This window comes from Stegodyphus dumicola, chromosome 11, assembly GCF_044657685.1.
Source record: "Stegodyphus dumicola isolate Sdum_Otavi_A_Nest chromosome 11, ASM4465768v1".
NCBI lineage: Eukaryota > Metazoa > Arthropoda > Arachnida > Araneae > Eresidae > Stegodyphus > Stegodyphus dumicola.
In genome coordinates this window covers 152,562,510-152,574,662 of record NC_140778.1, presented here as the reverse complement: position 1 = coordinate 152,574,662, position 12,153 = coordinate 152,562,510, and positions in this window count along the sequence as shown.

The window sequence follows — 12,153 nt, the reverse complement described above, 5'->3', positions numbered from 1 at the left end:
TAATAACATGAAAAAAAATCAGAAATCTAACAACTACAGAAATTAATGGGAAAAGTCAGAATTTCGAGAATCAATTTAACATCCATGAAAAAAATATTATGTTCACGACATCTTAGAGCATGCTTTAAAATCCCCGAAAATATGTTTTGGGATATCCTTTGATAAACCTACTGCCCTATTTATAACAATATTTCGAAAAACAGTCAAAAGAAATTTTTAGTTATCATCCAATTATTTCAACGTGTCTTTGGAACATCATTATTGACGTAAATAAAATTTCTGTATTTCAAATAATTCCATTTTACTCCTCCTTATTTCGACAATTCATTTGATACATGCAGATCTCTATAATGCTTGAATGCATACATCTTTGCACAACGAAAATGTATTACATATAAATGAGAATAATAAACACATTTGGCATAATAATAAGACTTTTGTTCAACACTATTATAGCAGTTGTTTAGTTATTATTTACATGCAGTAAACACTATTACAGTTACAGTTATTACAGTTACCGTTATTACAGTTATTACAGAGCTGTTCGTACATCTTTTTGCATTGCTACTAAAAACAAATCGTATGCTTAGAAAAAAAAATTCTTTAACTGCAACTATGTTTGTAAAAGCATATATTATCGTGTGTTATTTGACAATTATGTTTTCATGCCAAAATTTCGTTTTTAAAGAAGCAATGGATAGAACGCTATGTCTGTGCTCTTTCAGAAGAACATTATTCGTGTCCGGTTATTAGAAAACGCTCTGGAAGTCATGTTTTTTCGATATCTAAAGCTACGACAAATAATATTGTCAACTCGAAAAGAAAAGAGACAGCGCAGTTTGGCATTAAATGGAAAAATATTTCCCAAATACATATTCAATTAAAAATGGAGTATTTTGTATGTTTCAAATGTAAAACAAAAGTCTGCTAAGTCAAAGGACAGTTGCAAGATCATTTAAATGATCAGTGTCAAATGTAAAAAGTGATTATTGATGTGAATGTTAAAAGGTTGATAAAACGTAATACGTATCGTCTTTCTCCACGACCTATAGCCGGACATAGAATGCGCTACAGAATTCTTTATGAGAAATATTAACCGGGAGTAAAATGTAAAAATGTTGTCACAATAGATGACTGTCGGTTTTATTTAAATGACTGCAATAAAAAGAGATCTATTTATTGTCATCAAAGGGGAGACAAAATCTTAAAGCTTGATTCAAAAGATCTAAATAAAGTTTTTCAAAGGAATTTACGATTATTTGCGGTTTTTCCTATAACAGCAAATCAAAATTAAAAAATGGAGAAAATTGTTAAAACTCCATGTATTATCAGTAATATCATAACCATTTTTAAAATATGAAATATATTCTCTTTACCCACAGTGGCATCAATCAGTAGAGCTGCACCAATCAGACATCATCAGTAGAGCTGGCATCAATCAGAAGACATACATCAAAATCAGGTTGTTCATGTTCTGGAAAAAAAAAGGAACAAGAAGTCAGTATCACGGCCATACCCTCCACCAAATCTTTTCATACATGCCCATGGATTTTTGCGCTTCTGGACTTATAAAACGTCGATTGTCCAGACGTCGACATGCGAGCTTCCTTAGACTTTGGAAAGCTGTTCCAGAGGGATATCAATCGGTAAAGGTACACCAAGACAAAGCCAGCGGCCGCACGTCAAGATCCGCTATTAAATTTCAGGAAACAAAAAAAGAACAAGAAGTAGGTATCAAGGCCATACCCTCCACTCATATCCCTATTAAATCTCCTGATGCATGCCCATGGATGTTTGTGGTAAAAAAAAAGGGAAAAGAAGCGTGTATCACGGCCATACCCTCCACTCATATCCTTACTGATCAATGCTCATGGACTTTTGCGCATTCGGACTTAGAAAAAGCGGATTGTCCAAAGGTCGACATGCAACCTTCCTTGGACTTTGGAAAGCTGTTCGAAAGAGATATCAATCCGTAAAGCTCCACCAAGACAAAGCCAGCGACCACACTTCAAGATCCGCTATTAATATTCTGGAACGAAAAAAGGAGCATGAAGCGGATATCAAAGCCATACCCTCCACTCATATCCTTACTAAATCTTCTGATCCATGCCCATGGATGTTTGCGCTTTTGGGACTTAGAAAAAGCGGATTGTCCAAACGTCGACATGCAATCTTCCTTGGACTTTGCAAAGCTGTTCGAAAGGGATATCTATCGGTAAAGCTGCACCAAGACAAAGCCAGCGGCCACACGTCAAGATCCGCTATTAATTTTCTGGAAAAAAAAGAAGAAGAAGCAGGTATCAAGGCTTCTTGATCAAGGCAGGTATCAAGGCTTTCCTCCACTCATATCCTTCTTAAATCTCCTGATGCATGCCCATGGATTTTTATGCTAACAAAAGGAACAAGAAGCGAGTATCACGGCCATACCCTCCACTCATATCCTTACTAAATCTTCTGATCCATGCTCACGGATTTTTGCGCTTTTGGGACTTAGTGGATTGTCTTACTTATTATTTTGGGACTTAGTGGACTTAGTGGAAAAAGTGGATTGTCCAAACGTCGACATGCAACATTCTTTGGACTTTGGAAAGCTGCTCGAAAGGGATATCAATCGGTAAAGAAAGCCAGCGTCCACACGTCAAGATACGCTAATAATTTTCTGGAAACAAAAAAAAGAACAAGAAGCAGGTATCAAGGCCATACCCTCCACTCATATCCCTCTTAAATCTCCTGATGCATGCCCATGGATTTTTGCGCTAAGGAACAGGAAGCGGATATCACGGCTATACACTCTACTCATATGCTTACTAAATTTTCTGATTAATCCTCATGGATTTTTGCGCTTTTGGACTTTGGAAAAGCGGATTGTCTAAACGTCGACATGCAACCTTCATTGGACTTTGGGAAGCTGTTCAAGAGGGATGGGATAAAATACATCCTCCGATATTATAAAAGATTTCATCGATTTTAGGTATAAAGGTAGTGAAGAATAAGAGTTATCAAGCAGAAGAATTGAAATACAAACATTTTAGGTAAAATATTTCCGTAAATACAATGAATATCATTTATAAAATTTTCGAACAGCATCTGTATTACTACAAAGTAGGTATTGTCCATAAAGATAAATCATCATCATGATTTTAAATTATCCTCCTGAGAATTTTACGTAATTTCACGCTGATATTTCTGCGTCTTTTGAAATATTTGTCATATTTCATTCAATATCATTAAAACCTAAATCAGAAAAAAAAACTCGATGTTATCTTTAAGAAGAAATGTTACTTCCAAATTACCTTTCGGTCATGGGTGACACCGGTTGATCGTTCGTAAATAAAATGTAATTTTTTTATAAACTTCATGACTCAGCGTTAATTATTAATACTACTAATTTTTTTATTGTTCTGTTCTTCCATATAATGGACAATAACAACTGTACCAAAATAATAGGTCGCGATAATATTCGGTGGCATTATTCTTTTATTTCAAAAGCTATTCTACACAAGAAGGAAAGGGCACGAAATTGACAATTGAGGCTAGTAAATTTAATTGTTTCATAACGAGAAGTCATCTTCATGTGCCTTTTAACGTAGTTCCATGAATATTTTTAATGCATATAATATGTTTCTCTCAATATCATACTTGATCTCTCAATATTATACTCAATACCAAATTTGAGAATAAAATTTCTCAAATTTGGTATTTTAAATACCAAATTTGATATTTTCTTAATATACAAAACTTAAATATTTAATAGTATTGTAACGTTGTGTATTCTTTGCATGTCACAAATTGTACTGTTTAGTGAAATATCGCTGAGTCTTTTAAAGTGCTACAGATCAGGAGAAGGGTGTACAGAACCTTTTATTAACTCCAATAAATTTTAACAGTCAACACCAACTCATGTCTACATAAGCCAACACTTTTGACTTAAATGAAAAGGTAATAAGTAACTTGAAGTATATAAAGTTATATTTAGTTAAATTATATCAGTCTATAAGTATAGCCTAACACGGCTTCAACAGTTTAACTATCGCGCAAGCTGGCTCTGATTCAAAGTTGGTGCAAACAAGTCTAATGGCAGGAATAAATCAACGGCGTAGAATTCCAGTTGCTAAAGAATCAAAGTTAGCCGCGTGGCCTCCAAGCAGGGAGAACACGCTCCGATTTAACCTCCAGTGGAACGGCGTAGCACCAGAGTGCCTGGGTTAACGTGAACCCTACCCCTTGCAGAACAAGTAAGTTGTTTCGGTCAGAGAAATAACGAAACAGAGAACTACGAACTTAGATAAGTTAAAAATAAAGATAAAAATTAAGCTAAAAAGATTACGTAAGATTTAGACAAAGGTAATTAATTTAGGCAAATACTCTAATAAATGCAGGTCAGGAAAGCCGTCGAACCGGTGAACAAGAAGTAATAATTACCCCGGAATTTAATCTCTTGCGGCAAATTCCATAAGTTTCTGGACAGCTTGTAGGCTGGAACTCGCTTTTTCAAGGAAGTTGGTGCTCTGAAAAAACCTGAAAATTTCTAATAGAATTTTGAAGAATTCCTGAAATTTAGAACCAAAAATCCATGAGATTATCTCCGGTAGTGGTGGCTCTGGGATTCCCCTTAACTTTATCGCTGTAGCGGAGTGTTCCTGAATTCTGCGCCGGCTGATCGTCCTCCTAGACGAACTCTGGAAAATTAGTAATCGATTGCTCAGAAACCGAGGGTCGCTCCGCCTTCTGCCTTCTCTGTTCGTATCTTGCTTTATAAACTGCACAGCCATGAAAGGTACTGACATGTTCCCCACTGCAAAATATGCAACGGGACTTGTCTTCTGGTTTCTTTGGACATACATTACTGAGATGCGAGCCACCACACTTGACACATCTTTCCGAGTTATTACACAGGTGTTGAAAGTGTCTGATTTAACCTTCCTTTAAATACTTCCTTCATTTTACTTAATCTGAATATCGTGCGTGTGATAAATTTGCATTCTGGCAAAGAAGATAAAACGAGGTTTCATAGGAATGGTGTTTTAACATAAAATAACTGGTTAGAAAAGCAAATAATACTCTACAGTATTTAATTTACAGTGGCCAGAATGCAGTTAAAGGGTAAATCACAAACAAAGGAAATTTTAGAAATTTCAATTTTTTAATGTTAATTCGATTGATAAAAATGAGGTCGTAATAACAGCACGCAAATTTTAAATGCTATGTTGAACTGTAACTTTTTTACTATAACTGTTTTACAAATCGCCCGTAAACAATAAAATATAAACTAATGTATATTTTATTGTACACTTGCAATAGCTTAATTCAAATAACCATTCTCTCATTAGTTGCGGGGAAATTTACGTTTAGGCTATGACTTCTCATTTTATCAAAATACATTGCCTACCAATTTCTGATGCTAGTTACTTCCTTAATCCCAAGTTACTTTTTTAAATCCTATATAGTAACTCATTTCTATTCTGTTAAATTAAATGTCGAGGAACCTAGTGAATTGCTAAGCGAATAATCACTTGGTTCCAAGAACAGAAAGAATGGTTAACTACCCTTTAGTCACTCAAGGTAAGATAAACAGTTGGCCTCTTTCTTCGGGCGTACAGCAAAGCCTCCACTTCGGATTAAACTCAAACGTAAGAAATAAGAACTAACTAATGACTAACTAAGAGACTTAGCCGAAGCTAACACAATTCTTACGTAGCTGGCCCGTAATCTTAAACTAGCCGGCGAACTATCAAAAAGCACGTAATAATACGGACGACCTTAACAACAACTTACAGAGATGTAGCCTAAAGACAAACGCACGCTATTCGGTAATCGTAATTCTTTCTGTCGGAGTTAGTTCAACTTTAATACTATTCTCTTCCTCACTTGCATTCAACGCGATTCTAAAAACCCATTCTGGTAGGAAGTTGCAAGTTGAAACCAGATAAGACAGGAAAGTTTCACTAAATTAAAATAAGTGTCATAAAATTGGTTACAGCCGAAAACATCGCGGAAAATAACGTCGTGGAGAAAACAACGCAAGGCGAAAACGTCGTGTTACAAAACATCGTGGAAGAAAACATCGCAAAGAGAAAACATCGCAGTTCTAAAACATCGTGGTACAAAACATCGTCGTCGAAAATAAAGCGGTTCAAAAACTTCGCAGTTTAAAAACATCGTCGTCGAAAATATCGTGGTAAAAAATAAAGTATCTACAAATCATCGCATGACGATAACATCGCAGACATGATTTTTTTCAGGTTTTAATAATTGTAAATGGATATTCCCATAATGATTTGTGAGTGCAAGATGGAAAGAAGGATAATTTTTACTTTCATATTTTTTATTAACTAATAAATTTTTGCTGAGAAAATAAGCAGGAAACTTAAGCATAGAAAATTAATGCAACTTATACCACTTAATAGAATTTTAAACCGGCATAGTAAACTAACAAAGGCCATTAATAAATCATTTTTATAAATTTTTTATTGTTAATTTTTCATGAAAAGTATAATCTATAAGTTGCATTTAATTTTCTATGCTTAAGTTGCCTTCTTACTTTTTCAGCAAAAATTTATTAGTTAATAAAAAAAATGTGAAAGTAAAAATTATTCTTCTTTACATCTTGCATTGACAAATCATTATGGGAATAACCATTTACAGTTATTAAGACCTGAAAAAAGCATATCTGCGATATTATCGTCATGCGATGATTTGTAGATACTTTATTTTTTACCGCGATATTTTCGACGACGATGCTTTTAAACTGCGAAGTTTTTGAACCGCTTTATTTTCGACGACGATGTTTTGTACCACGATGTTTTAGAACTGCGATGTTTTCTCTTTGCGATGTTTTCTCCCACGATGTTTTGTAGCTCGCCGTTTTCGCCTTGCGTTGTTTTCTCCGCGACGTTTTCTTCCGCGATGTTTTTGCCGCGATGTTATCGGCGGACACCATAAAATTATAATATATCTTTCAATACATAAACTGCAGTATTTATTTTATGTGTCAAAATGTGTCCTTACCAGTAGCTTTAACAATGGTGTTTACATCCCTGTACAAATAATTTGATTAAAATCCTTTTTTTCCCGTTAAATATCCAACTAAACGCACGGAAAGAGGTAAACCATCAAATAATAAATAACGTATGCAAAAGGACGATTTTGAGACAAGTATATCCAAATGAATCTGTAACGAATACTATATTAAAATATACATAGATAAAAGCAAACAAATATGGAATCGGGCGATACGATAAATACATGCAATTTTAATGGTGGATTCCTTTAACGCGTGTATGTAATATTTTAAAAATGTAATATTGATGTCGTTTTGAAATATCGCAAAGCTTCACATTTGATAACGAAAGATTAAATTTATATTGTCCTTTTTTCCACATTTTCTCCTTTCTTTGTTAGTCACAGATATCAGCAGAAAAAAAAAAAAAAAAAACATTTCTCGCAAGAGAAAACACAATGAGAATTACTTCGGAATTCGGGACAGCTGGATAGGTATCGAAAATGTTGCGAAAGTTTTGCAAGTTAGATAAAGCGCTAAACTCATCCGCCTATAATAATGACATGAAATTATGATTTTCCATGATCAAATAAGCCGGAAAATATTCAACGTATAGCATTTTGAGATAGTCTATCGCTTTCGTTTTCCACTACTGTGCTGACGTTTTCGCTGGTAAACTATCCTCTTGATAAAACTCAAAGGAACACTACTCACTCAACAAAAACGAAATCGTTTCTTTTTTACCCAATTCTGGTACAATTACCTCTACTTGGATTACCTTTACTTATCCTTTAGGATCCATTGATGAATGCTGAAAGTGCTATGTATTCTCACGAAGCAAAAAGGTCTTCGCCATATTTACTTTCTTGTAAAAAGTAAAAGAAATAAAAGAAAGTTTTCGAGTATCATATTTCAACGAAAATATCATTTTTGACTATTTTTTGTATGATGTCTGTACATAAGGGTAGAATAAAGGACTCTGTTTTCCAAAACGGATTATAAAATACATTTAAAATGGACTTTTTTGTGACTTATGTATCTTGCATAACTCAAACAAAAATAATTAGCCATAGAACTTGTAAAATTTTTTAAATTGGATTGCTATAACATATAGTTGTGCAAAATCCCTTTTTTTTTAAATCGTCAGCACCAAACGTGTACCTAAATATAGGTAGATGCCATTATTTTAAATTACTAATACGGTCAAACGGTGACCCACGCGTCCGAGGCCTGCGTTATACATTAAAACGCGAAATGTAATGCCCTTTTGAGTAGGAAAATGATTAAAGATGCTACAAATAGTATATTTTGAACAATATACAGTAAAACTCGCTTTGTAGTTGTACGCTAAAGCTACTCATTCTTGAAAGATAGATACATACGTAGGTACATACGTAGATACATACGTAGGTACGTATGTAGAGACGTCAAGAAAAAATGAGTTCTGAATCCATTTTAAATCAAATTTAAAATTCTTTATGGCCAGACCAGTCCTTTATTCTGTCCGTACGTACAGATGCCATGCAAATACTTCTTTCAAACGGTTTCGAAACCGGTCAAAATGGATATTTTCTTTGAAATATGACACCCGAAATTTTTCGCGAATTACCTTCTTTCTTTACTTCGTGTAATGAACTGAAAACGTAATCGATAGACGAATATTACACTCATGTCCATAAATTAAGGATAATGTAAAATCAGGCAAAGGAAGAGTTAGAAGCAAAACAAATTTGACTTATTTGTAAAGCTTATTTATTAAACAAAAGGTAAAGAGCAAAAAAAGATGCTATATGTTTGATATTATTAAAAAAATTAGCGATTTCTTCTCGGTGGAGCAAATTGCAAAAAACACCTATTTACAAAAAACAATATTACATGGTTGGTATGATTGTTAATACATTTTATGTCTCCCAGACGATGCAATACAGTCCGTACAACGCCTAGGCATGCTGAGTATCAAATTATCGATCTGATCTTGGGGGATATTACACCACTCAAAAAGCAATGCTCTCCGAAGTTCCGGTAGACATGTAGGAGGAGGTTGAGGGGCTGCAATTCATCGTCCAAGCATGTCCCACACGTGCTCTACTGGATTCAAGTCCGGTGAGAATGCTGGCCAGTCCATACGGGTGATATCCTCCGACTGAAGGCATTCGCTTTCGGTGTTTGCATGGTGTGGACGGGCGTTGCCATCCATAAACACAAATTGTGCGCCCATGGCGCCCCGAAACAAACGTACATGTTGTTCCAGAATGACGTCCCGATAGATTTGGCTTGCCATGGTTCCAATTTGAACATGCAGGTCAGTTCTGGAACCCAGAATAATTCCACCCCGAACGAGCACAACTGCACCTCCGTAACGGTGTCGTTTAATGATGTTTTCTTGGTGGTAACGGGTACCTGGAGCTCCCCATATGAAAGTCCGGCGAGAAACAGACTACATGCTAAACCTGGACTCGTCGGAAAACATCACACAAGCCCACTGTTGCGGTATCCACAATGCATGCTCTCTACTCCAGCTAACCGCAGGCGACAGTGAGTTGCAGTAAGTGGAACGCATCTGACAGGTCTACGAGCATAGACCAATCTGCCCTAAGCGTCTGTACACGGTATGCCTTGAAATTGTCGTACCAGTGGCTGAAGAGAGCTGACGAGACAGGTCTGAGGCAGTGCTCCGCCTGTTTCTTTTGGCAGTAACTGCCAAATACCGGTCCTCATTCGGCGTTGTAACTCTGGGGCGACCTGTGCTGTAACGTCTACTCACATTACCATCATCTTGGATTCGTTGCCAAAGCCTGGAGATGACACTCTGAGCAATTCCAAGTTGGTCTGATACTTCCAATTGGATACGCCCACATTCCAGACGCCTGATAATTCTACCACGTAAAAAATCATCCAAATGCGTCCTTTGTGTCATAACTATTCGGTTATTGCACTGAAATGCTTATAAAGCGCCTGCGAACAATTTTACTTCTTTACCTGCATTCCTCATATATCACTCTCTTACACTTTCGTCATTGTGACGTACCATCGGTGTCATCTGGTTACTTCCTGAAATTTGCATATGATTCTTGAAGATGTGTGTAGTGATTTTACAGGTGATATATTTATTTAAGAGTTCGATTTCCGCGTGATTCCGAATTATCCTTAATTTATGGACATGAGTGTATTTGGTATTGGCAGATTTTATTCGCATGTTGACCATACTATTTAGTACACATTTGCTTCCCTTCGCTGGCCAAAATTAACTCGCAACAAGAAAATACTGAGAGAAATTACAAAGTACAGACTTTCTCTGCAGTTTATTTGCACACAATTTTAAGCAGTACTTGCTTTTCGAATATAAAATAAAAGCAAAATAAAGTCTCAGCTATACCAGGTATTGAACAGCTTATGTTGAATCATTCTTACTGAACAAATATCGTCTCTTATTGTAGCAAGGAAATAGTTTGAAACTTTATAGAGACATTAGGTATTTCTGGAAGCAGGCAAGATGAAAAATTAGCAACGCCTTCGCCGGGAATAGAACCTTAGACCTCTCAGCTACGCGCTGAGCGTGCAGACTACTACACCACGAAGGCTTGCTACGAAGGCGGGATAAATATCTTATATACTCCCCCTTTTAAAGGGCGACTGTGGGTTTTAGGGTACCCAACCACTAAATCCTGGGTAAGGAGAACCATCATCCAACACCCTTTCAGTTCGGGCGCCACTGTAGAGACATTAGGTATTTTTCGAAGCAGGCAAGATGAAAAATTAGCAACGCCTTCGCCGGGAATCGAACCGCGGACTTCTCAACTACGCGCTGAGCGTGCAGACCGCTACACCCCGAAGACTCGCAAAGAAAACAGGAAAAATACCTTATAACTTCAATAAAAATGGATGGAAATTCAGCTAATTGCAACGATTAAAAAACGTAATTTTTGTACTGAAGCAAGATATATAAAAAAAAAAAAAAAAAAAAAAAAAAAAGGAACCCTACTAAAAATGCCCCGTAGAAACCCATAAAACTTTTTGCGGGGAATTGGCCTACGGGTACCCATACAGCTCTGCGGGTACCCGTAGGCCAAATCCCCGTAAAAACCCACAGACAGAAACCCGTACAACTGTACGGGTACCCGTAGGCCAAATTCCCGTAAAAACCCATAAAAATAAACCCGTACAGCTGTACGGGTACCTGTAGGCAAATACCCGTAAAAACCCATAGAAAGAAACCTGCACAGCTGTACAGGTAACCGTAAGCCAAATACCCGTAAAAAACCTGCAAACAGAAACCCGTACGACTGTACGGAAACGAGTAGGCCAAATCTCTGTAGAACTGTAGGCACTATAAACAAAATCCCAGTAAAAACCCATTGCCAGAAATCGGAACTTTATGCATATCCATTCGTCAAATCTCCATTAAAAAAAATGGATATTCCATAGGTCTATGCCTCGTAAAAAACAGTAGAGAAAAGCACGTAAACATATACAGGCACCCATACGCCAAATCCTGTAAAAACCATTATACATAAATCCACAGACCAATAAAAGTACCTCTTGGAAAAATCGCTTGATATTTAAGAATAATACTAAAAATATTTGTTTTTCACAATAAATAAAACTAAATCATCCTTATTGAACACATTTACAAGGACTGAATCAAAGCGTTTCTGAAAGTAATTATACTAACAAGGGAAGCATGCTAATCTTCTAAACTCTAGCTTTAAATATCTCCTTTTGAGGGAGGATGACGAGGATGAATTTTATCTTCTGTACCTTTTGTTGACCAGAGAAGTGAAAATTTTCTCAACTCTCAGATTTTGTTTTCGTTTTATTGATTTATCATCATAATCATTTCATTGATTTATCAGTATTATCATCAGTCATAAATAAAGGAAGTCCGTTGAGTGCCGATTTCTACTTCAATGTCTCTTTTGTATGGCTTTCTTTTACTGTTTTTCTCTTTGATCTATATTTGCTATTTTTGACATACTGCTGCAATCCATTTGATGTAAGCATTGTTTTCCCTTTTCTTCCTTACATGTTCCTTTCTTCCATCATTCATTTAATAGCTTTTTAGCTTTTAAATTCACTTCACTTGCCGACGTATTATTGTAACTGATAATGCTATTGCAGTTGCCAAATTTGTTTTAAAATAAGAATTTCTCTGA